The 27113-nt window shown below is 46.0% G+C and overlaps 1 protein-coding gene across 7 annotated transcripts in view; it reads left to right on the top strand.

Moving 5' to 3' along the window:
• plekha6 (pleckstrin homology domain containing, family A member 6) overlaps positions 1-27113 on the top strand; it is a 344270-nt gene that overhangs the window by 141134 nt on the left and 176023 nt on the right. The window contains exon 1 of one of the 7 annotated variants that reach the window (XM_072563816.1): positions 10062-10314. The exons of 4 other annotated variants lie outside the window; for them this stretch is intronic. The gene's annotated coding sequence lies outside the window, so the exon portion shown is untranslated. Of the gene's footprint in view, positions 1-10061; positions 10315-27113 lie in introns of those variants that run through there. 2 more of the 7 variants (XM_072563812.1, XM_072563811.1) reach the window with 2 other exon arrangements.

The following is a 27113-nucleotide window of genomic DNA, read 5'->3' as shown; positions in this document are numbered from 1 at the left end:
GCAGAGCTCTGCCCTGGGTTCACACTTGCCAGGATGGACATTGGAAACCAGTCAGTGTAAAATCCTGGGTGTGTCTCCATTATTCACTGACATTAACTTTTCACACATGGAAGTGAAGGGCCAGGAGGCAGCCTGGTAACTTGCTCTTGTGGCTTCCTCTATGCAAATTCCACTCCCCCCTCAAACCTCAAACCCCCGCGGAAATAGTTTTTAAGGAGGAGTGAGTGCCCTTGCACTTTGGTGGCTTTGTTACTGTTTAGGGAGGCACTTGAGAACAGGCGTAGGCCATTCAGCCCCTTAACTTTGTTCTGACGCCACCCAATTTGCTAATGGCTGATCTGTCCCTCATTTTTAAGGGGAAGGGGAGAGTTGTGAAGGGCAGGGTGGGGATTGTTGTGGAGGCAGGGTAGAGACAGTTATGGGAGAGTGTTGTGATGGAGTGAGTTATAGGGGTTTGGGGTGGAGGGTTTGCGATGGGGAATGGGGTACAGAGGGTTGTTGTGAGAGGTTGGAGTGGAGAGGGTTGTGATGCGGAATGGGATACAGAGGGTTGTTGTGGGGCATTAGCGTGGAGAGGGTTGTGATGAGGAAGAGGGTACAGAGGGTTGTTGTGGGGGGGTTAGAGAGGAGAGGGTTGTGATGGGGAATGGGTTACAGAGGGTTGTTGTGGGGGGGTTAGCGTGGAGAGGGTTGTGATGGGGAAGGGAGTACAGAGGGCTGTTGTGGGGGGTTAGCGCGGAGAGGGTTGTGATGGGGAATGGGTTACAGAGGGTTGTTGTGGGAGGGGGGTTAGTGTGGAGAGGGTTGTGATGAGGAAGGGGGTACAGAGGGTTGTTGTGGGGGGGGTTTAGTGTGGAGAAGATTGTGACGAGGAAGAGGGTACAGAGGGTTGTTGTGGGGGGGTGGTTAGTGTGGAGAGGATTGTGATGGGGAATGGGGTACAGAGGGTTGTTGTGGGGGGGGGTTAGTGTGGAGAGGGTTGTGATGAGGAAGGGGGTACAGAGGGTTGTTGTGGGGGGGGGGGTTAGTGTGGAGAGGGTTGTGATGAGGAAGGGGATACAGAGGGTTCTTGTGGGGTTGGGGTGGGAAAACTGTTTTAGGAAAATGTACAAAGGACTAAGAAACAGAAAGCAGCTGCTACCTTTTGGAAGCTGCATTCTTTATAAATAAACTATTTTTTATCAGTAGTTTTGAGCTGGAAAGCATTCAGAAAATTAAACTCACCAATGGCAGCATTTCATAAATGTTTAAGATTTAGTTCCCTGTGTTTTGTGAATGTTTTTAATATTTAATTAGTGCTGAGTGTGTGTGATTTTCTTTCATAAATGCGGTTTTTCTCACTATCTGTTATTCTGTTGCCAAAAGACGCTGACTTATTATGAGGTCTAGTTACAGTAGTGCTGCGTGACTCCTGGTACCTCATCTAATTCCTCGTTCTTCACGCCTGAATGTAGGTTCGGAATGTCCCTACAGAAGGCTTGCAACAAGAGCTGGGAGTGAGGCTCATCACAGCCATGCCTCAAAATTAATATTCTTGTTCCTGTGTTCAAATCCTCATGACTTGCTGGAGCTGTATTTAATGTTAGTTAAGAGTATTGTGTGCAGTTCTGGTCGCCATCCTATTGGCAAGATAAGACTCTGCTAGTGAGAGGGCAGAGGATGTTGCCTGGGTTGGAGCTATCCAGCCTTGAAGACAGACTAGTTAGGCTGGTGTTGTTTCTGAGAGCATAGCGTGCTGAGAGAGGACTTGATTGGGGTGTATAGAGTTTTTGGGGTGTATAGAGTTATAGACATAAATGGGGTAGCTAGGCAAAACATCTCCCCTTATTGGAGGGGTCAGTAACCAGGAAGCACTGTGGTAAGGTAAGGAGCAGAAGGTTTAGAGGGGATTTGAGGAAACTTTCTTACACCCAGAGTTGGACATCTGGAACTTACTGTCTAAAAGGGTGACGGAGGCAGAAACAGTCAAGATATTTAAGAGGTACATGTATAGGCACTTGAAATTCATAGCATACCAGGGTATGGATTAAGTGCTGGTAAATAGGATTAGAATTGCTGGATGATCGATGACTGGTCTGGACAGGATTGCTTGAAAGGACATTTTTTTGCATGCTGTAAAACTCTGTGCACCCAGTCTCTCTAATCCTCTCCAATTACCCCAACCTCTGAGATTGCTGATCCCTCCAATTCTGATTTCTTACCCATTCCCTGCACTCTATTAGCATTCACGCCTTGCAGCCATCTTGGCCTTAAGATCTGGAATTTCCCATCCTTCCGCCTCTTCCTTTCCTTAATATCTGTACCAGCTTCTAGTCAGCTGCTGTAATATCCATGTGGCTTGGTGTCAAATCTTATATGTTGCAATCTTGAAATCCCCTTGGATCTTTTTTCCCTGTATTAAGAAAATTTTCGATCTGAACGCGCAGACTTTCCAAGTGGGCCACTGGACAGTATTCCTCCAGGGCTCCCGTTCCTTGCTTTCTTTTCATTCCTATAATTCAGGGAACACAGATCGGGAATCAAACCTGGATCCATCTGATCAGTCTGTTTTTCCCAGAACTGTGCTTGTGCAATCTAACGCAAACATGAGTCTCTGTTTGATTCTGGCATTCATGTGCATATTTGAAATTTCTGAAGTCAAGTGTTGTGCAAATCAGAGCAATGATGCAGTGGGCTCAAACTAGGGTAACCGCGCTGTGACTGAATCACTTAACATGTCAGCTGGGAAGGTCATGACAATCTCTGACTCAAAAAGCCCAGGCAGCTCTTGTTTTCTTTTTAATATTGGTTCAATCTGTGGGGAGGTGGGCATCACTGGCAAGTATTTGTTACCAGCCATTAACTACCATGGTACTGAAAGAGGGCAGTTAAAATTAAAGCACTTTGTTGTGGGAGAGGAATCACTCACTGACTGGGTAAGTAGATTTCCTTCTTTAAAGGACATTAATGAGCCACATGGTTTTTTTTTTCAATGACAATTGTTGTGATTGTAATGAAGTCAGCCAGCTGGATGTCATAGAATATGAGTTCCCTGATTAGGACTGATAATCTGGTCCAATCAGGGAGCTCTGGCTAACATATAAAAAGGGGAGTGTCAGAGATATTGACACTCTGACCCCTGACTCTGAATGAGGCAGTACTGAAGTCAAGGACTGTTCATGTAGAAGTAAAGGGTAACTTGGTGACAGGATACCAGTTTTTTGGGAATTATTTCAACAATCAACGATAGGTTTGTGGTCTCTATTATTGAGACGAGCTTTATGCTTCAGCTTAATTAATTGAATTCAAATTCCAAGAGATCTGACTATCCCAGTCTTAAATGTATTCAACATATGAACCAGACTAGGCCACTTGGTCCTTCCAGCCTGTTCCGCCAATTCATAAGATCATGGCTAGTCTGATTTCAACCTCAACTCTACATCCCTGCATATACCCAATTAAGTTAAAAATCACACAACACCAGGTTATAGTCCAACCGGTTTAATTGGAAGCACACTAGCTTTCAGAGTGACACTCCTTCATCAGGTGATTGTGAGCATCGCTCCGAAAGCTAGTGTGCTTCCAATTAAACCTGTTGGACTATAACCTGGTGTTGTGTGATTTTTAACTTTGTACACCCCAGTCCAACACCGGTATCTCCGAATCATATCCCCAATTATATCAGCGTGAAGCATTGACAAGCCTCTGGGGTAGGGAATTCCAAAGATTTACAACCGTTTAAGTGAAGTAATTTTTCCTCATTTCAGTCCTTCATAATTGACCCTTACCCTGAAACTGCGTATATTTTATCAGTCACAAGGAATTCTGATTAATTTTCGCAACCTCCTGTTTTATTTCCGACCTCCTCCTCCGCTCTAGAATGTCATCCATAGCTTTGGTTTGATGAACTATTTTTAGTGCAGAACTATTTCCTGAACAAGTCATGTACCATTTCTTTCACATTTGTATTTAAACAAACCCAAAACAGAAAATTAACTCCTTTTCAGTCCTGAATTATGTTCCTGAGAATGCAGACAAAGCATGAAAGGGATACTTTTACATTCAGTTTTACCTTGAACTGAGGACAAGAAAGCACTTACATTAGTACTTCCAAGCACAGGGGGACTGGGAAATCTGGGAAAATCAGGAAAAACTATCTAAAGGACTGTGGATTGATTTGTGAATACAAAGGGCACAGTGCTGATGAATCTGTACATTGATTCTAAGTAATTCTTAAAAGATCTGGGATGGATTTTGCAGCAGCTAAGAGAGAGAAAAGGCTGCGTTCCCTTCTTGACATCAAGTCATTCTTTACAAACATTTGACATCTTCTGAAATGTAGGCACTGTTATATTGTCAGAAACACTGCAACCAATTATTACACAGCAAGTTCCCGATTTTTTAGAGATGTTGGTTGGAGTGTTTGACAGGACACTAGAGTAAACTTGCTTGGTCTTTTTCAAACTGGGTCATGGGTTCTTGTAAATGCATCTGAAAGGGCCTTGGCCTAACACCTTTCTCAAAGATGATGATTGTTTATCGAACTGACTCCATGAGCTGTTCAACTCTGCTTAAATACTTGAGGTGATGCTCTCAGCAGTTCCCTTGATAGCTTTGCTGTCCAACGTTAAACTAAGGGCAGGAACTTTTCCATTCAGCAACAGGGCAGGAGGGCCTTTGATGGAATATCCCATTGGGAAGAAGGCATTTCTGACAGTGTAGCACTCCCTCCATCACTGCACTGACTTGCCAGCTTGGGTTATGTAAACAATACTCCCAATCCTGAACAGGAACACTTAGCTAAGTTCCAGTGGAAAGAAATTTGATGGAAATTTCACAGACCTCATGGAATCAATGTTGCTCGCAGTACATTATTAAACTGCAGATTTTACTCTGTATCAATTTAGTCCTCATCCATGCTGCTGCATCTTGAATTATAGTATAATTTCACTGTGATCCCATACAATTTTGTTATGATGCCAGTACAATTTTGCTGTGATCCCTTTATGATTTTGCCATGATCCCTTTATGATTTTGCTGTGATCCCTTTATGATTTTGCTGTGATCCCTTTATGATTTTGCCATGATCCCTTTATGATTTTGTCGTGATCCCTTTATGATTTTGCCATGATCCCTTTATGATTTTGCCATGATCCCTTTATGATTTTGCCGTGATCCCTTTATGATTTTGCTGTGATCCCTTTATGATTTTGCCATGATCCCTTTATGATTTTGCCGTGATCCCTTTATGATTTTGCCATGATCCCTTTATGATTTTGCCATGATCCCTTTATGATTTTGCCGTGATCCCTTTATGATTTCATTGTGATCCTGCTTTCATTTCACTCCAGTCCCAGTAAAATTTCATTGTAATCCCCATGTAATTTCTCTGTGATCCCAGTATGATTTCACTGTAATTGATCTGATCAGATTAGCGCCCTTAATGATGGCTTCTTGTTCATATGAACAAAAATTAGGTTAAGACTCAAATGCTGTCATGTTCTGTGATTCTGGAATTTTTTATGACCAGCAATCTTATAACTTTTTTGTTTTTTGTGGGCTACATAGATCAATTATTGAGTGCTAATCCATGTTGCCATTAATGAGCAGTTGCCAATATCAACAGATGTTGCTGACCTGATGCAGGAGCTGTCGACAAATTAATCATGCTAAGAACAGCCCTGTTGAAACGTCCAGACAAATGAGCACATATTGGAGGGAGTTACATGGTCCCTGCAGGTTGGATAGTCAAAGTTCAGAAGCTGTCTTGATGATTGAGAAGGTTAGAAGGTATTTTTCTGAGCTCAGGGTTGAATAGGTAAGATTTCCAACTGTCTGGTGCACCCTGTGATGCCAAGCAAGGAACGAAATGGAATCTATGGAGGTGTGATGGGTGCTGAACACTGTCGCTTCAGACTTCTTAACACTAAAGCAAGTTATTGTGGGTGTTTAGATTAGATTAGATTACTTACAGTGTGGAAACAGGCCCTTCGGCCCAACAAGTCCACACCGCCCCGCCGAAGCACAACCCACCCATACCCCTAAACTAACACTACGGGCAATTTAGCATGGCCAATTCACCTGACCTGCACATCTTTGGACTGTGGGAGGAAACCGGAGCACCCGGAGGAAACCCACGCAGACACGGGGAGAATGTGCAAACTCCACACAGAGAGTCGCCTGAGGCGGGAATTGAACCCGGGTCTCTGGCGTTGTGAGGCAGCAGTGCTAACCACTGTGCCACCATGAAATCTGAAATCAAAAAATGAAAAATGTTGGAGAAATGCAGTAGGTCTGGCAGCATCAATGGAGAGAGAAATAGAAGTATAAAATGAGATTTGAACATGTGGACAGCCCAAAGGTCATGAATCTATTCCACTGTCATCAGCTCATTACAAATATGAAGGAAGCAACAGCATTAATATGGAATTAAGCTTGTGATCAAGGAAATCCTTTGTTTTGTCTGATCTGTCTCTCAATGAGCCTCCTTTCCCCACACACACCCTTTCCTCCAGAGACTGAACTATTCAACTACTCCAGCAGCCCTGCATGGTGCCCTCCTTCAATGTCACCGCCTAGTGCTGGAGCTTTCATTAGTTCGAGTTGCTGGGTTATGAGATGGAGCTGGGTACTGAGAGCATACAGGTGGGATGTGATTCATTATCTTTGGATGCTATCACTGAGGACAGCATATATAGCTGGAAAATAGTAAGCTGCTTAAAGATGCTTTGGTGACCTGAGTAGTAACTATACAACTGCAGGGTTGGTGAGTAAGGTGTTCCAGTAGCTTCTGGTATTTTGGCTGGCACTAGGCGAGGGCATCATGTTCAACTGGAAGACAGCCTTCCTGGGCATCCTCAGCATTTTCGTTCCAATACTGACGGAAGTGTTTCCTTCATTGATTCTGCAACTTTCTGCCGGCTTGTGTTCTTACGAAATGTCTTGGAATATTTAACTCTGCTGCGGTGCTACATAAATGCAAATAGTGTCAAGCGGTGAATTGCGAAGCAAAGAATGAAACAGCAGTTCAGTCTTTACAATAATCACAAAAGCACAAATAGCGTTCCTGCAAGCAAACCCGTGATGTTAATGCAGCTGTTAGCCCAGCCAGAGGGCCTGCTTTCAGGGACAAAACTGTGAAAATGAAAATGCATGGGGAAGTTAGGAAGCAGATTAAATGTAGGAACTGGGTAGCAGGTTAATTGTCAATTCTCTCCGAATGAGAGAAATGACAATTGGCCAGTGCTGAAGATGGACACTTCTGCCCCAGACGTTTGACTTGGGTGTTGGCTGAGCTTTACATTGTGGAGTTAAGTTTTAATGCAAACCTGCAATCAATCTACTAACTCGGTCCTTGTAACCTGAACATCACAACTGAAGTGTATTTTAATACTCTGTATGTGGTGGTGAATCATAATTGTGATTTATTTTGCTGTCTCCAGCCCCAGAACGGATAAGGTTTCAGTTGTGTTAATTTAACAGTGACTTCCTCGTGATATATGTCAGGATTAAGTCGGGCACAAGTGACTTTCTTTTTGTTTTGGTATAGGGCTATGAGCACGTTACTTTTTTTGACATATAGAATTAAAATAAATACCCTTGCTCAAATACTTTACCTGCCAATGAAAAGTTAACATCTTTGAAGGAATGTGGACAAGATCAAATGTGAAACAATATCCTCCACTGAATAATCGTTGGGCTACTTTAGGAGCATCCATTGGTGTCAGGAATTAGAGAACCCCCCAGACCCTCTAATGTATCAAGAGGGTGTATTCCCATTTTCCACTGTTCCTCCTTCACCATCTGAGATTCAGCCTGTGGCTGCACTGTTCTCTCTTTAGATTAGATTACTAACAGTGTGGAAACAGGTCCTTCGGCCCAACAAGTCCACACCGACCCGCAACCCACCCATACACCTAACACTACAGGTAATTTAGCATGGCCAATTCACCTGACCTGCACATCTTTGGACTGTGAGAGGAAACCAGAGCACCTGGAGGAACCTTACACAGACACGGAGAGAATGTGCAAATTCCACACAGTCAGTCGCCTGAGGTGGGAATTGAACCCGGATCTCTAGTGCTGTGAGGCAGCAATGCTAACCACTGTACCACCCACGGTGTTTCACCTTTAAACACACACAAGTGGGGCAATACACTGTTCGATTCAACATTCCTACTAATCTGCTCATATAGTGAGTGGCTAACACTGACCAACCTTCTTCTTATAAAATAAGATTTAGACATTAGTATAAAGACCACCTTATACAAACTTGTGGGTGGTGCTCTGCTTCAGACAGAACACTAATCCAAGGCACTCCCTACTTGTTTAGATTCTTGTAAAAACCCCATTGCATTTTTTGAAGAGGGGCAGAGAGAGTGTATGTCTCCAGTGAATATTAATCATGGAATCCCCAACTAGGCTATTCAGCCCATCAAGTCCACACCTACCCTCAAGAAGAGCATCCCACCCAGACCCAGCCCAATGACTGATCCATCTAACCTGCACATCTTTGGACTGTGGGAGGAAACCCACACAGCCACAGGGAGATTGTGTAAACTCCACACAGACAGTCACTCAGGGCTGAAATTGAACCCAGGTCCTTAGCACTGTGCAGCAGCAGTGCTAGCCTCTGTACCACCCAACCAACAGTGAAGTGTGAAGAACTGCTCACGTGTCCATTATCTGTTTTTGAAGCTTGCTGTGTGTAAATTGGCTACCACAAATTACAATGGATGCACTTCAAAAGCAGTTCAGTGCCAGAAGAGTAGTTCCTTTCATGATCTCCAATACACTTGATAACCAGATTCCTCCAGGTGTTGAATGAGGATGGGTTGATTTATTCTTGCCTATGCTATGGGCTTTGCTGGCAAGCCCAGCATTTGTTACCCATTCTTAATTAGCTGTGAACTTAGAGGCGTGTTAGGCATTTCAGAGACATTGCTTATGAAGTTGGAGTCACATTTAAGCTAGGTTGAGTAAGGATGGCAGATTTTCTTCCCTCAGGGACATAATGACATTCAGGGCAGAGGAATTGTGTTGCTGGAAAGGGCTGCAATAATTGTTTAAGTGAAACAATTTCCTGTACTGTAGTGACTGTGCAAATCTAAATCCCTTCTTGTGGAGCAGGTCAGTGGAGTTCTGGGATGTATGTAACATTGGCTCAGTGTTTATTACTTATTGCATTTCTTGCCCATCCCTAATTGCCCAGAGGGCAGTTGAGCGTCAACCACATTGCTGTGGGTCTGGAGTCACATGTAGGTCTCTGAGCAGGTTAAAGATGACAGTTTCCTTCCCTAAATGACATTAATGAACCAGATGGGCATTTTTTCCTGACAACAAAATTGGTAGACTCTTAATTTCAGATTGAAAAAAAAAATCAAATTCCACCATTTACCATTGTGAGGATTCAAACCCAGGTCCTGAAAATATTGCCTGGATCTCTGGATTAATGCTCTAGTGATAATAAGCCCCCTCATGTACAGCCATTAAGCAAAGGTGCTGAAAGGGATTCAGAATATATAAACACCTATCTTTTTAGTGTTGCTTTTTATTTCTCAGTTTCCTGCAGCATTAGCCTGAACTCACTGTTTAATTACAGGTGACTCCAGTCTGGTGGGCGGGAGCTGACAAACCCCAGCAGTGGGGGTGCGGATGCTTGTGGGTTTCTTATGGGTGGCAGTAGGGGAGGAGTTTGCAAGGTATTATAGACAAACGAAGAAAACAGTGAGGAAATCATCAGCATCTCTGGTCCCCTCCATATCACCTGTTCTTTGTGTACTGGGCGGGAGTCAAAGGCTTCCCCCCCCCCCCCCCCCCCCTCTGGTGACACTCATTTGAAGGGGTTTGTGGTGCTCCAGGCGCTATACGAATGCAAGTTGCAATCTGTTGTTGTGGAATCAGCGGCCTTGGATGAACAGGGTGGGGATTCAGGGAATGAGTGGGGAGGGGGTTGGGGGTAGCTTCTGCTCTGAGCTGAGCTTCAGTGTTTTGATGTTGTCGGGATGCTGAGCTGGCTAATATAGGTTACGTCAGGCAGGATCACACAGCGCTGTAATTACCAGCCGTAAGTCTTGCAGACAGAGATCGCCTGTCACATTATCTGCTCCTTCCCCTCTCGCTACAAAGCAGAAGAGGATTCGCACTGGGCAGAAGCCTTGAGGTGTCAGATTTCACAGCGGGCTGCGTGCACAGAGACAGAGAGAAGACAAGACTGTGATAATTGTTGCTCGGGTGCGTAGCTTTCCTGATCATCCATAAGTCATTCTCCGGCATCCCACAGCCGACAGCAATTTGGGGAAGGGGATACTCCAGAGGGTGCAGCGTGCTTTGACGGTGTGTCATTTTGTTATGTTTCATTCAGCTGGTCTGGGGTGTGTTCCCTCTCCTGTGTGTGTGTGAGAGAGAGTGAGATTACCAAGTTCAGGAGCAGCAGCGGCAGGTGTGTGTGGGATCTTCAAAGCCAACTTTTGGCAGCTAAGTGGGTGTTTTTTTTTGGGATGGGTGGGGGGGGGAGCAGGTTCTGTCATTTGCAAAACGAAATGTGTTGCGGAGAGGGGAAAGGCTAACACAGAATCGTTCTGAAGCCGCTTTCAAACACCTGAAAGAGTGGCCTCTGTGAGTTTTATTACTGAGAGTGCAGGTGCTGAGCATTGGGAATTGTGTCAAGTGAACACATTACCCCATTATGGCTGCAGGAGAGCACGGAGCTGAGCTGTATGTTTCCTCCGAACAAATTCCCTTTCATTTTCATTGTTTTCTCATTTCTTACTGCCTGCTTTTTAGCGGTAATTTGTGTTTCTTTTTCCAAGTTTGACCAATTCTGTGATTAAAAACGTATTTTCATTTCTTTTTCTTGTTGTGGCTCAGCGAGTGGTTCTTGATATTGGGGGCGGGGGGGGGGGGGGGGTTCCTCGGGTTAGGGGTTCAATCCTCACTCCCAGGCTCCAGGACATGCCCCTCTCTCGGCTGGTACTTTCAGCGCTGAGGGAGTGCTGCACTGTCAGAGGTGCCATTTTTCAGATGATTAGATATTAAACCAAGTCTCTAAGCGTGCCATCAGCTAGCCTGGCACAAAATATGCCGTGGTGCTAATTTTGTAGAATAACGGGAGTTATTCTCTGTGCTCTCTATATAAAATTCATTCACAGGATGTGGGTGTCCCTGCCTATGGTCACTCAATGTTAGCAGTCAACGTTTTATTGTTTAAAGCTAATTGCTCCACACAAGATAGTGATCTACCTTCTTGAACCACTGCAGTTCCTGGGTAATAGATACATACACAGCACTCTTATAGAATCCCGACAGTGTGGAGGCAAGCCATTTGGCCCATTGAGTCTACACTAACCCTCTGAGGAGCATCCCCCACCTAGACCCATCCTACTATCCTATCCCTGCATTCCCCATGGCTATTCTACCTAGCTTAGGCAGAAGTGGGTACTGCAGATGTTGGAGATTAGAGTCAAGATTAGTGTGGTGCTGGAAAAGCACAGCAGGTCAGGCAGCATCTGAGGAGCAGGAGAATCGATGTTTCGGGCAAAAGCCCTTTAACAGGCTGATGAAAGGCTTTTACCCGAAACGTCGATTTTCCTGCTTCTTGGATGCTGCCTGACCTGCTGTGCTTTTCCAGCACCACTCTAATCTTGACTCTATTCCACCTAGCCTGCACATCCCCGAACACTATGAGCAATTTGGCATGGCCAATCCACCCTAACCTGCACATCTTCGTAATGTGGGAGAAAACCGGAGCACCCAGAGGAAACCCACGTAGACATGGGGAGAATGTGCAAATTCCATACAGACAATTGCCTGAGAGTGGAATCAAACCATGGTCCCTGGCACTGTGAGGCAGCAGTGCTAATCACTGTGCCACTGCACCACCCCATTGTTAGGAAAGGAGTTCCAGGATTTTGACCCCGTGTCAGTGAGGAATGCTGATATTGTTCCAAGTCAGGATGCTGGGTGACTTGGAGGAGAACCTGTAGGTGATGGTATACCCATGCTACTGCTGCTCTTGACCTTCTGCATGGTATAGGATGGAGGTATGGAGTGAGTCCCAATGAGTTTGATGTTTGTAGATGGTATATCCTTTTCCAACTGTGTGTCGATGGTGGAGAGTGCGAATGTTGAAGATGCTGGATCAGGGAGGGGTGGTGGGGAGTGCCAATATTTATCTTTCAATCAGCATCACTAAAAGAATGATCACATTGTTGCTTGTGGGAGATTGCTGTGTGCAAATTGGTCGCCGCATATCCTATAATACAATAGTAACTACAGTGAACTCATCACTTTTAAGTGTAAAGCTGTTTGAGAAATCTTGGGCTTATGAAAGGTGCCAAATAGATGCAATTATTTGTTTAGGAAGTAATGCTGGACCAAGTGGATAAAGCAGTTGCCAAATCTGGAACAGTCAGGTAGCTGATCTTGGTATTTGTGATGTTATAACTGCCCAGGACTGAAGCATCTGCCTTGGTGTGTTGTTCAGTGAGTCCCCTGGCTTTGGTCCAGTGAACGGCACATATAGGGACAAAATTGGGCTCCATTACGGCATTCCCTGCCCATTCAATGCAGGAGCTCAGAAAGAAGTCTGGTTACCTGGGTGAGGTTGAGGTGCCATTGGGCAGGCTGGCATACAGTCAACTGAGCTGTTGCTTGCAGGACCTAGATAGGAACAGATCTGAAGAAGAATCTTAGCAAAACAAGTTGAAATTGGAACTAGTTATCCCAAATGCTGACACCCGCACTGTGCAGGAATGGGAAGCTAAATAGACTTCTGTTATTTCACCTCCATTAATGCTTGAAAGTAGTGTCACAGGTAGACAGGGTAGTGAAGGAGATGATGGGTATTTCCTGCCTTCATCGGTCACTGCATTGAGTATAGGAGTTGGGACACAGCTGTAAAAGACATTGGTAAGGCCCCACATATGGAGTACTGCATACAATTCTGGTTGCCCTGCTATAGGAAGGATGTTATTGAACATCCATACTGTACGGCTCTATGATTTTATGAGTGTTTTTGTTTTCCGGATTCCAGTTTTTCCAATTCTGCGGCACCCAGAGCTGCATTGCATTTGTCTGGAATATTCATCCCAATGATATACTGAGTATCTTTCAGAACCAGGTGGTTGTATTCTCTCAGGATAATGATGTTTCATTTCTCAAGTGTTTTGTAACTGGCGTAAGGAGTTCACGCATTCATAAGTTGATCAATACCAGCTTGCATTTTATAGTGCCTTTAATGTAATAAATGCCCCAAGGAGTGGTTTAAAGTGTAATTAGACACTGAGCCACATAAAGTGAAGTCACAAAGTGGCCATAGGTTTTATCAAAGCATTACATTTAAGAAACATTGCAGAGGAGGAGGAGGTCATGAGTTGGAGAGGTGCAGGAGTAAAATTCTCAAGCTTAAAATCACAGTCACTGATGAACGGCAGCCAAAGATGGAGTGATTAAAAGCAGGGATGCTAAAGGGGCCAGAATTAGAAGAGTCCCGATATTTCAGCAGTTTAGGGAGAGTTACAGAGACTGGTGATGGTTGTGAAGGGGTTTGAAAAGAAAGATGAGGATTGTAACAGCGAGGCGTTGCTTCACCAGGAGCTAAATTTGATCAGAGAGCCCAAGGATAGTTGGGTGTGAGTTAGGACTCGGGCAGAGGGAATTTGGGTGATTTGAAGCCTAGGCAAGGCGGAATGTCAGACATTGGTCAGGAATGAGTAACGAATAATGATGGAGACAGCTGGACCGTGAGGAGAAAAAACAGGTCTCAGTGTAAACAGAAGCAAAAGTCCAGATTAATTAAATTCATTCTTAGTCAAAAACTATAGCACTCTCATTGTTTGTGTCTCTTACTTAGATAATGCAGAACTCCTATCATGTGACATAATTATTAAATAGTATCATTGTGCATTGATAATATTAGATGGTGCACTGTTCTAATATCCTGTCCTTTTCAGGTACCTTTTTAAAGAAGCTGCTATTGTCTTATGAACATTTTCATCCAGTTATCATGATATCCTTGGTCAAACAATATTCTGTTGGCAGGATTATTATAATATGGTATTCCCACATGCAGTGCACTTACAGTGTGATCATCCAGTTAACTTTGATACAGTATTCTTCTCATTTGGTATCTTTTACAAATGCTCGCCAGGCTGAGCAAGGAGTTGAGTGGCACTGAGCAGGGCAATCTATATTGGGACTTTGCTTAGGAATAGTGCCGCCATCTTGAATTTAGCTGAGTCGATATGAGGAGGTTCAAGGATAACTGATACAAGGTAAAGTGTAATGGCAGGGCAGTTCCAACATCGGGCAGCACAGTCACTTAGTGGTTAGCACTGCTGCCTCACAGCGCCAGGGACCCAGGTTTGAGTCCCACCTTGGATGACTGTCTGTGTGGAGTTTGCACATTCTTCCCATGTCTGCATGGGTTTCCTCCGGGTGCTCCGGTTTCCTCCCATAGTCCAAGTTGTGCAGGTCAGGAGAATCGGCCATGCTAAATTTGCTTAGGAATAATGCCACGCATGGTGGCTCAGTGGTTAGCTCTGCTGCCTCACAGCCCCAGCGTCCTAGGTTCAAATCCAGCCTTGGGCGACTGCCTGTGTGGAGTCTGCACATTCTCCCCATGACTGCATGGGTTTCCTCCAGGTGCTCAGCTTTCCTCCCACAGTCCAAAGATGTGCAGGTCAGGTGAATTGGCCATGCTAAATTGCCCATGGTGTTAGGTGCATTAGTCAAAGGGAAATGGGTCTGGGTGGGTTACTCTTCGGAGGTTCGGTGTGGACTTGTTGGGCCAAAGGGCCTGTTTCTATACTGTAGGGAATCTAACCTAATCTAATATATTCTCAGCAAGGCAAGTTTCCTCAGAATCTTACATGTTTCAATAAAACATACCATTTGTACAGATCTCCTGATTGCTTAATTTTTAACATGAACTTGGCAACAGATTTATTGCACAGTCTGGTGACCACAATAGCAACAATAATGAGACAAGTCACAAATGACAGGCAGACAGTAAGAGGTGGGTGGAGCTGTTATTTTTTGATTAAGTGAACAGGAGCTGCCCTGGGAGGTTTGTTGTGAGAATGTCGCTGAAACTCAGAGTGTGGGACTGACTATCTGGACAAGGGCATCTGTCTGTCTTCAGGCTCTGGGTTTGGAGTCATTGTGTGTTTCCGCATCAGGGTCCCCAGCGTCCACACTGTCCTGGTTTGTCCAGGACCGCAGCCCAGATCATGGATGTGATGTTGATCATTCACCCTGACCACCCTAATCAGAAACAAAGTTTGGAATTAGGAGTCTAATGATGACCATGAATCCATTGTTAGGAAAAAACCCATCTGGTTCATTAATGCCCTTTAGGGGAGGAAACTGCCATCCTTACCCGGTCTGGTCTACATGTGACTCCAGACCCCATATCAATGTGGTAAAAACAATGACTGCAGATGCTGGAAACCAGGTTCTGGATTTGGAAGAGCACAGCAGTTCAGGCAGCATCCAAGGAGCAGCGAAATCGACGTTTCAGGCAAAAGCCCTTCATCAGGAATAAAGGCAGTGAGCCTGAAGCGTGGAGAGATAAGCTAGAGGAGGGTGGGGGTGGGGAGAAAGTAGCATAGAGTACAATGGGTGAGTGGGGGAGGGGATGAAGGTGATAGGTCAGGGAGGAGAGGGTGGAGTGGATAGGTGGAAAAGGAGATAGGCAGGTAGGACAAGTCCGGACAAGTCATGGGGACAGTGCTGAGCTGGAAGTTTGGAACTAGGGTGAGGTGGGGGGAGGGGAAATGAGGAAACTGTTGAAGTCCACATTGATGCCCTGGGGTTGAAGTGTTCCGAGGTGGAAGATGAGGCGTTCTTCCTCCAGGTGTCTGGTGGTGAGGGAGCGGCGATGAAGGAGGCCCAGGACCTCCATGTCCTCGGCAGAGTGGGATGGGGAGTTGAAATGTTGGGCCACGGGGTGGTGTGATTGATTGGTGCGGGTGTCCCGGAGATGTTCCCTAAAGCGTTCTGCTAGGAGGCGCCCAGTCTCCCCAATGTAGAGGAGACCGCATCGGGAGCAACGGATACAATAAATGATATTAGTGGATGTGCAAGTACATGTGCTCTCCCATAGCAATGTGGTTGACTCTTAACTCACCTCTGGGTAATTAGGGATGGGCAATAAATGCTGGCCTAGCCAGTGATGCCCACATTATTTGAATGAATAATAATAAAAAAAAGTTATGAAGACTGCCTTAAACCATGTAAGGCAGGTAGACTATTCGCACCTTTGCGATGCTCTGCTGCTTCTTTCAGACATGCTTCTGGTTTTTCCCTCCATTTCTTCATCTCTAGGCTCGGTTTATTCTTCTCCTTCAATCCCCATCCTCCAGCCTCCTTCAGTTCCCTTGTGAGTTCACCACCACTCCCCTGGCAACGTTTAGCCCCCTCTCCATCATGCTCAATTCTCCTCTCCAAACATTCAGTTTCCTTCTCCGTAACATATTGTCCCCTCCCCCGCAACATTCAGCCCCCCACAGACAGACCCCATTTTCCCACCTACCCTCACATTCAGACCCCTCATCCTATGTTCAGGTGCTCCATTCACCCATACTTAGTCCCCGACTTCACTACATTAACTCCCCTCCTCTCCCCAGTTATCCCTCCACCCTTTGTCCCCCTCTCCCATTTAGTTAATTTTCTCTTGGGCTATTTGCCTTGACTGTGATAAGTGTCTCTGGCTGTATAACCAAGAGGGAAGAGCACAGATAAAAGATGATGACTCCCCCTATGAATTCACCAATCTCTGCATGTCACTGGCAAGTCACGGTGACACCAACCCCTGCAAACCAGGAGTAATGATCTGATCGCGGCCCCTCTTCACTCCTACCAAAGGTTTCCCAGTAGGTTTGACACTGGTACAGAGCTGAAACTGCTCATTGGCAACGCTTACCTATCAATGTCATGGTTAGCGTCTAGGAACAGGAAACCCTGGGATGCTGAAGCCTGCTGACCAGGGGGATGTGAGATCACATTCCAGGTCCCAGGGTGAGACATGGGCACTGTGATGAGGGCAGAATAGAATCACATAGGAAGGGACCCTTCAGCTCATTGTGACCATGCTGGTCATTGAACATCCATCTATTCTAATCCCATTTTCCAGCACTTAGCCCATAGCTTTGTTTGGTATAATTCTTCATTTATTTTTTAAAAATAATTCTTAAATGTCTTGAGGATTTCTGTATCCCTCCCACCAAGGCAGTGAGTTCCACTCCTCTGGGTGAAAACATTTTTCCACAAATTCCTTCTAAAACTCTGCTTCCTTACTTTAATACTGTGCCATCTGGTGAGTGACCCCCTTACAAAGGGGGAGAAGTTTCTCCCTATCTACCCTCCGAACTGTGTACTCCTCAATCAGATACCCATCTCGGGCATTCTCTGCTCAAAGAAAAACAACCTCAGCCTATCTAATCTCTTTTCATAGCTGAATTACTCTTGCCCCAGTAAAATCCTGGTGAATTTCTTCTGCACCCTCTTTAGAACAATCACATCCTTGGGAACAGTTTGATCAGGGTGTGAGAATGCCTTGTGTGCTTTACATTCCTGACCATGGCTGTCTGATAGTTTTACTTGTTACTGATATCAGGAAGCTGCGCTCCAGTCTGTGGTCCTCCTCTGTCACTGATAGCGAGTGACTGCGCCTGGTAACTATGTCCATTTAAAGTCTGTCTCTTGCACAGCCACTGAATTAGGTTCAGGCAGGGCCATGCTTACATACAGCTGTTTGACAGTGAACTCGTTCTTGTTTTCTGGGAAGCTTCAGTCTGCATTTAATTTGGAGCGAAATCTCCTGTGGCACTGAAAGTGCACTATCCTGTGACCCCCGAATGAGGAACTTTGGGACTCTCTGAGAACAGGAGAGATTCCGGTTTATTCCAGTTAGTCACTGGCTAATAGACACTCAGTGAAGAGAAGAAATTCAAGGTTTTATCCAGTTATACACTCAGTAATGGGTCTTGTGCCAAAAAAAACGTAGGCATTTACATAGCAATGTTCACCTGCCTGAAAACTAAACTCCAGAATGCCTTCCCCAAATCTCTTGGCCTCTCTTCTCCTTTCTCACCCCCTTTCAAACCTATCTGTTTGCTGATCGGCCCTCAGATCTCCTCGTGTACCTCGTTGGCAAAGGTTGTTTGTGAGTGGCCCTATTAAGCACCTCAGGATATTTTCCTGCATTGAAGGCAGCATGCAAATGCAGGTTGTTGTTGACAGTTGAACTCACCAATTCTGAGGGATGTGTCACCTTAATCTATAATTGTGTTGTCATCTTTTACCTTCAACAGGATATTTCTCCCTACTATGGCATTAATTATGTTGGCTCCCGTAACCTAAGAACTGGACTGTTGAGTTGGGATCTTCTGGTTATCACCATTTATGGTGTATTGGAGTTTGCATTGTCAGTTCTGTCCTCTTGTAGCTACCCTGTATACATGTATGAGCGGAGTAAGTCTGTGAGACAGAAAGGATCCATGTTTAACAATTCTAATACCAATTGTCACTGGGTGAACATGTTCCCAAGGCTTCACGCCACTCAGTCATCTCCACAGTCTTCCCAGACGTCAAGACAACAACATCCCTGGCAGATGTGGTATGGTAGTGAGTATCAGAGACGCAGAGTGGTCTGGGACACTGATGACCCACACGTTGTTTTACTCAGTTTGTGGCTCCCTGTCACCAGATCAATTGAGCATAAGCCCAGGTTAAGGCTGCAGGGAGTTGTGTCCAAATCCCATCACGGGCAGCTGTTTGAGTTAAAATATGTTTAGTAAATCTGGAATTTAAAACAGCCTCAGTAATGGTGACCATGACAACTATCATTCGTTGTTGTCAAAACCCATCTGTTTTTACTGATGTCCTTTCAAGAAAGTAATCTTTATTGGTCAGAGTATTGAGTACAGGAGTTGGGAGGTCATGTTGCGGCTGTACAGGACATTGGTTAGGCCACTGTTGGAATATTGCATGCAATTCTGGTCTCCTTCCTACCAGAAAGATGTTGTGAAACTTGAAAGAGCTCATAAAAGATTGATAAGGATGTTGCTAGGGTTGGAGGATTTGAGCTATAGGGAGAGGTTGAACAGGCTGGGGCTGTTTTCCCTGGAGTGTCAGGGGCTGAGGGGTGACTTTATAGCGGTTTTTAAAATCATGAGGGGCATGGATAGGATAAATAGACAAAGTCTTTTCCCTGGGGTGGGGAGTCCAGAACTAGAGGGCATAGGTTTTGGGTGAGAGAGGAAAGATATAAAAGAGACCTAAGGAGCAACTTTTTCACACAGAGGGTGGTACTTGTATGGAATGAGCTGCCAGAGGAAGTGGTGGAGGCTAGTACAATTGCAACTTTTAAAAGGCATCTCGATGGTTTTATGAATAGGAAGGGTTTGGAGGGATATGGGCCGGTTGCTGGCAGGTGGGACTAGATTGGGTTGGGTTATCTGGTCGGCGTGGATGAGTTGGACTGAAGGGTCTGTTTCCATGCTGTACATCTCTATGAGTCTATGTGACTCCAGACCCACAGCAATGGGACTGACTCTTAACTGCCCTCTGAAATGGCCCAGCGAGCCATTCTGTTCAAGGACAACAAGTGAGAGCCTTGTCAGCAAAACCCACATCCCAACATAAGAATTTTTAAAAATAATTGATGTATAGATGCTGGTCTGATTTTCTATACTTGATGCCATGGGTTTGTTCAGTACTGACCCTCCTGTGGTTCGGTCTGTTGTTGTTAAAGAGTTAGAATTCCATTTCCAGCTGTTTGTGGATTCCACTTAATCGCAACAGCGTGTAACATCAAAATGTTTCAGCAAACACAGACTCACAGGAGAATTGCACAACCCTCACAATCCTGTAGGTATCAGCCACAGAAACTGTGAAGGAAGATCAACTAAACCACCTACGAGCTGTTACAATCTGGAAGGCCGGGACCAGCAGTAACTTTCAACAGGAAATGAGATCAAAGGCTCAAAGGTAAAAGCAAGCTATAGTCTTACCAGACCATGGGGCTGCTCTCTGCATTAGGGGGAGGTGACTGGTGATGGTTTAACCTCTGGTGAGGTTTAAAAAAGGCGAATCCTCAATGGTAACCTCAGCCGGTGTGAGAATTGAACCTGTGCTGTTGGTATCACAACCCAGCCATCCAGCCAACTGAGCTAGTAAAGATTAGGGAATGGCATTTATTCAATTGTTCGTTCAGTGGGTGAAATGGCCTCCCACTGTCTAATGTACATGCTTCTAATGAGGGCCTTCCTCTCTGGCTGGAGTGAGAGTTTTTTTTATGGATAATCGTGTGACCCTGTGTGTTCTTGCAAAATCTCACTCAGGAGTAAGATCCTCTTTTACTGAAATCAAGTTTCACTTCAGTGGGATTGGATTGACCTTCAAGTGCCACCCAGTGGCCCACTCCAGGAAGTGCAGCTTCAGATCTCTGAACATGAATGAAGGAACGTTGGGGTTACAAACATGCCCGTAGCAACTTATCATGGCTTATCGAGTGCTGGAAATATTCAACAGGTCAAATATTATCTGTGAAATGATCAGGAAGGTAAATGGCCTTCATTGCAAGAGGATTTGAGTTCAGCAGTAAGATGTCTTACTGCAATTAGAAGTCACACAACACCAGGTAAAAGTTCAACAGATTTATTTGGAAGTAGAAGCTTTCAGAGCGCTGGCTACCTGACGAAGCTCCGAAAGCTTGTACTTCTAAATAAACCCTGGATGTAGATTTGCTCGTTGAGTGGGAAGGTTCATTTTCAGATGTTTCGTCACCACACTAGGTAAAGTCATCAGTGAGCCTCCAGATGAAGCACTGGTGGTGTAGCCCGTTTTCTGTTTATATGTATGGTGATGTCATTTCCTGTTCTTTTTCTTAGGGGTGGTAAGTGGGATCTAAGTCAATGTGTTTGTTGATAGAGTTCCGGTTGGAATGCTATGCTTCTAGGAATTTCCATGAGTGTCTCTGTTTGGTTTGTCCTAGCATGAATGTGGTGTCCTTCCTCATCCGTATGTAATGATACTAGTGAGAGTGGGATTCCATTTACCACTCCATGAGAAAAAGATCAGGAAATGACATCACCATACACCAAGGAAACTCAAATACATAGATAGAAAGTGGGCTACACCACCAGTGCTTCATCCAGAGGCTCACTGAAGATGTTACCTAGTAGGGTGACAAAACATCTGAAAATGAATATTCCGGCTTAGCGAGCAAACCTGGATCCAGAGCCTCAACCTGAGCCAGAAATCTTCTCAAAACTTTCTAAATAAACCCATTGGACAATAATCAGGTGTTGTGTGATTTTTAACTTTGTCCACCCCAGCCAACACCAGCACCTGCACATCCTTACTGTAGTTATACAGGGTCTTGTGGAGATTGGATCTGGAGTATTGTGTGTAGTTTTGGTTGGAATGCAGCAGAGAATGATAGCAGGGAGGGCAAGACTGTCCCTCAAGCTTGGAATACGTGTTCAATTTTGGTCTCCCTGCCTTAGGAAATTTGGAAGGGTTGAGAAAAGATTTCCAAGGATATTGACAGGGTTGGAGGGCCTGAGCTATAGGAAGAGACTGAATAGGCTGAGGCTGTTTTCACTGGAGTGTCAGAGGCTGAAGGGTGACCTTATAAAGATTTTAAAATCATGAGGGGCATGGAGAGGGTGAATAGCCAAGGGGTAGAGGAGTCCAAAGGTAGAAGACATATGCTTAAGCAAATCTTTGTCATACTTTTTCTAGTGCAAATAAGACATTGTAAATAATGTCCAGCAGAGAAGTCTGAAATCAGACATGGATCAGCTCTGAGACAATGCACCAAAGCCTGCACATCAGGAACTGGTGGAAGAGCAAAGTGGAAACATAACTCTCGACACCAAACTTGAGATGGGAAATGGTTACCCAATAAAACAGGCAATGGATAAACCAAAGCTTCAGTTGTTAGTAAAAAGAAATAAACGGTTAACCAAAGCCAAAATTGACTTTAGAAGATATGTTTGAAATGGGAAGTAGTTAACTAGCTGCCTCTTGATGAAGAGTGTTACGTCTGTGGGGGGAATTGCCTTGTAAATGATTTGCTATTGTGCATCTACCCAGATTCCTGTGGCTGCGTTTGAATACATTTCACTCTGGGGTTCCAGGTCCAACCTCTTTTGGAAATGGCTCATTGGAAAGTTCTGGCTCATGCGATTTGGCTGCGGTAGTCCTGATTGACAAATGGAGGAGGGGGAAAAAGCTAACTGTTCTGCCACGGCGTTTGATCCAAGGCTAGTTCTCTGCTCGTAACTCCAAGGGGGGAAGTTAAAACTTTCTCTGTTGTTGGCAGCAGGCGATAGTGGCTTGCTGAGGTGGAGAGGGCTGTGCCCAATGTATGTGGCTGTGTCTTTGCTGGGCCTGGTGGTCAGATGGTAGCCCACCTTCCAGCTGATACATCCATAGACTGTGACTGACTGTTTTGGGTGTATGTTTGAGCTCATCTCATCAAAGGAGGATCGAGTGTTTGAATGAGACTGAAAGTAAACTATGATGTGGAGGTGAAAAGTGTGTTGTTGGAAAAGCGCAGCAGGCCAGGCAGCATCTGAGGAGCAGGAGAATCGATGTTTTGGGCATAAGCCCTTCTTCAGGAATGAAGCTGGTGTGCCAAGCGGGCTGAGGATAAAAGATGGGGGAAAGGGGGGGGGAGTTTGGGGGAGGGGCGCTGGGAATACGATAGGTGGAAGGAGGTGAGGGTGAGGGTGACAGGCCGAAGAGGGGGTGGGGTGGAGAGGTCAGGAAGAAGATTGCAGGTCAAGAGGACAGTGCTGAATCCAGGGGTTGGGACTGAGATAAGGTGGAGGGAGGGGAAATGAGGAAGCTGGAGAAATCTACATTCATCCCGTGTGGTTGGAGGGTTCCTCGGCGGAAGATGAGGCGCTCTTCCTCCACCCGTCGTGTGGCCAGGGTCTGGCAATGGAGGAAGCCAAGAACCTGCATGTCCTTTACGGAGTGGGAGGGGGAGTTAAAGTGTTCAGCCACAGGGCGGTTGGGTTGGTTGGTGCGGGTGTCCCAGAGGTGTTCCCTGAAACGTTCCGCAAGTAGGCGGCCTGTCTCCCCAATGTAGAGGAGACCACATCGGGTGCAGCGGATACAGTAAATGATGTGTGTGGAGGTGCAGGTGAATTTGCGACGGATATGGAAGGATCCATTTGGGCCTTGGAGGGAGATGAGGGGGGATGTGTGGGCGCAAGTTTTGCACTTCTTGAGGTTGCAGCGGAAGGTGCCGGGAGTGGAGGTTGGGTTGGTGGGAGGTGTGGACCTGACAGAGGGTCACGGAGGGAGTGGTCTCTCCGGAACGCTGATAGGGGTGGGGAGGAAAATATATCCCTGGTGGTGGGGTCTGTTTGGAGGTGGCAGAAATGACGGAGGATGATATGATGTATCCGGAGGTTAGTGGAGTGGAAGGTGAGGACCAGTGGGGTTCTGTCCTGGTGGCGATTGGAGGGGCGGGGTTCAAGGGCGGAGGTGCAGGAAGTGAAGGAGATGTGCTGGAGAGCATCGTTGACCACGTCGGAGGGGAAATTGCGGTCTTTGAAGAAGGAGGCCATTTGGGCTGTTCGGTAGTGGAATTGGTCCTCCTGGGAGCAGATGCGTCGGATGCAAAGGATTTGGGAATATGGGATGGCGTTTTTACAGGGGGCAGGGTGGGAGGAGGTGTAGTCTAGGTAGCTGTGGGAGTCGGTCGGTTTGTAGTAAATGTCTGTGTTAAGTCGGTCGCCCGAGATAGAAATGGGAGGAGTCTGAGCCTGTGCAGGTAAATGTGAGGTCGGGGTGGAAGGTGTTAGTAAAGTCGATAAACTGTTCAACCTCCTCTTGGGAGCACGAGGTAGCGCCGATACAATCATCGATGTAGCGGAGGAAAAGTGGGGGGTGTTGCCAATGTAGCTGCGGAAAATGGACTGTTCCACAGTTCCGACGAAGAGGCAGGGCATAGCTGGGGCCCATGTGGGTGCCCATGGCTACTCCTTTGGTTTGGAGGGAGTGGGAGGTGATATGGAGGTGTTGGTGTTGGACTGGGGTGGATAAAGTTAAAAACCACACAACACCAGATTGTAGTCCAACAGATTTATTTGGAAGCAATAGCTTTCTGAGCACCACTCCTTCATCAGGTAGCTGTGGAGCAGGATCATAAGACACAGAATTTATAGCAAAACGTCACAGTGTCATGCAACTGAAGTGATATATTGACCAAACCTAGATTGCTTTGAAGTCTTAGAATGGGTCACAGGTTTTGGTTCCTTCATATGCAAATCCCAGAACTTTGTTCCAGTCACATTCTCAAGATAACGTAAGATCTTATTAAAAAAAAGTGAAATTCTCAGCTTAGACAATGTATTAAAGGTATAAGGTTAGAGTCTGTCTGCATCCCAAGTTTGAGTCAGACTCGTTCTGTTTCCAAATTAGGAATTTATAAATTGTTACATGGATGACTGCCTGCAGATTGTGTACTTTTTGATCAACATGAATGTATCTGCAATTATAATTCTACAAATGCAGATTCACCCCATAGACTTATATGGGTGTGTGCGTGCATGTGTGTGCACACTGATCCAGTCCCTGAGAATCGGCTCCTCGAGTGAACACAACCTCTGACATTTCTGTTTTTTCTCCCCTTTATTTTTTCTTTTTTTAAACCCCACACCACTGCCAAACAGCTTATTTTCCCCAGCACCCGTGATGTGTGTGTGTGTGCAGGTGTGGGACTCAGTGAAGAACAACAAATGTGACAGTTAGTGCCCTCCTCAACAAAGGGCAGTGCTACACTTCTGTTTTTTTTTGGGAGGTCCTGGGGAGGGGCCCCAAGGCAAGTCCCAGGCAGCAGCAGTGAGGCAGGCCCCAAGCAGCAGGAGGGAGAGTCCCCTTCAAGGAGGAGAGTCCTTGCACGTGCACGCACACACAGTCACACACTGATCCAATCTCCAAAAGGGGGAAACCACCCGAGTGGCCAGTGACAAGCAGTGGCCCTTCTCATCAAACCAAGCATCCTTCTTTTTCTTTTTAAATATTTTTTTTCCCCCAGCACCCATGGTGTGTGTGTGTGCGCAGGTGTGAGACATAGTGAAAGACACAAAGTGCACGAATCTTTATTCAATTTCCACCACCAGGAAGATAGAAAAACACCCGAGTGGCCAGTGACAAGCACACTTCTGTTTATTGTCTGTCAGCCAGAGCTCCCTGATTGGACCAGATTAACAGGCCCAATCTGGGATCTCATATTCCATGAGATCCACCTGGCTGACCCCATTACAATCACGACATAATGGTGCCTTAGGTACAAGATGTCAGGTATAAATGAGTAAAAGAAAGAAAGAAAATGAAAAGTTCAGCATTACAGTCCTTCTAAAGCAGAGATAGAGAGAGGAAAATAATTAAAGCAGAAGGGTCCGCACTGCCAATCACCTCAAGGCTGGGAGTCCCTACTCTGTCCCTCACCTCAAGGCTGGGAGTCCCTTCACTCCCCCTCACCTCGAGGCTGGGAAACTCGCACTATCACTCACCTTGAGGCTGGGAGTCCCCTCACTCCCCCTCACCTTGAGGCTGGGAGTCCCCTCACTCCCCCTCACATTGAGGCTGGGAGACCCCTCACTCCCCCTCACATTGAGGCTGGGAGACCCCTCACTCCCCCTCACCTCAAGGCTGGGAGTCCCCACACTGCCACTCACCTCGAGGCTGGGAGTCCCTGTACTGCCCCTCACCTCAAGGCTGGGGGGCCCCTGTACTGCCACTAGCCTCGAGGCCAGGAGTCCCCACTTTGTCCCTCACCTCGAGCCTGAGAGTCCCCTGCACTGCCCCTCAGCTCGAGGCCGGGAGTCCATGCACTGCCCCTCACCTCGAGGCTGGGAGTCCCCTCACTGCCCCTCACCGAGGCTAGGAGTCCATTCTGTCCCTCACCTCGAGGCCGGGAATACCCGCACTGTCACTCACCTCGAGCCTGGGAGTCCCTGTACTGCCCTTCACCTCGAGGCTGGGAGTCCACTCTCTCCCTCACCTTGAGGTCGGGAATCCCCGCACTGTCACTCACCTCGAGGCTGGGAGATCCCTCACTGCCCCTCACCTCGAGCCTGGGAGTCCCCTGCACTGCCAGTCAGCTCGAGGCTGGGAGTTCCCACTCTGTCCCTCACCGCGAGGCTGGGATCCCCTTCACTGCCGCTCACCTCGAGGCTGGGAGCCCCCTCACTGCTGCCCACCTCGAGGCTGGGAGCCCCCTCACTGCCGCTCACCTCGAGGCTGGGACTCGCATGGGTCCGTATTGGGTTACACCTCACAGGAGTTAAGTAGAAAGGAAAAAAAAATGTGAAAAGAGAAAAAAAATGGACGGAGTAGAGGAGCTCTGGCTGAGGAGCCCTATTCTGCCGCCATCTTGGATAAATCGGGGTTGAGGTTTCCATCTGTGGGTGTAAGGGTCACCATGCCTTGGTGATGACTGATTCCACAGCTTCGCACTCTGGGTTTCAGGAATTTTGCGTCAGTTTTGGCAGACTCTTTGTTTTATTGCTGAAAGCTGGTTGGTGAAGGACAGGACTGACAGAGCTAATCTTTATCCAATTATATAATTTATTTCCAGAGTTTTACATTACAAGTTTAAGTGTCCTAACCTCCCAGCCACAGTTTTAATCTGTTCACATGGGACTCAAGTGAATCCCTAGTTAATGCCCACTGCTTGTATGCAGTTAACCACAGCTAATATACAATTAACACTATATTAACACCCTGGACAACTTCCTAAGGATTCTTAGTAGATCACAGGGTTCTCAGGAACCTTGACTGATCTCAGGCTGGTTGATAGGACAATAGAAAAGAAATGCTATATATGGCATCTTGTGTAAATTCTTACTATTCCAAAGCCATAAGCTCACGAAGACATTAGGAGTCATAGTTTAATTAGCTTTCGTTCGCTTGCCTTCATTTAACTTTCTGGAGAAAAGTACCAAAGGACATGATTTCACAATCTCGTTTACTGTGTAAACGTAGAAAGAATGAAATACTTTCCTCTCTATAGCACCTTTCATGAGCACAGGACATCCCAAAGCATTGACAACCAATGAGCTCCTTGTGAAGTGCAGCTGCTGTTGCACTGTCAGAAACACAGA

This window comes from Chiloscyllium punctatum, chromosome 45 (genome assembly GCF_047496795.1).
Source record: "Chiloscyllium punctatum isolate Juve2018m chromosome 45, sChiPun1.3, whole genome shotgun sequence".
NCBI classification, from domain to species: Eukaryota; Metazoa; Chordata; class Chondrichthyes; order Orectolobiformes; family Hemiscylliidae; genus Chiloscyllium; species Chiloscyllium punctatum.
The sequence above is the reverse complement of the archived record's forward strand: the minus strand, read 5'-3'. Positions and strand labels throughout refer to the sequence as shown.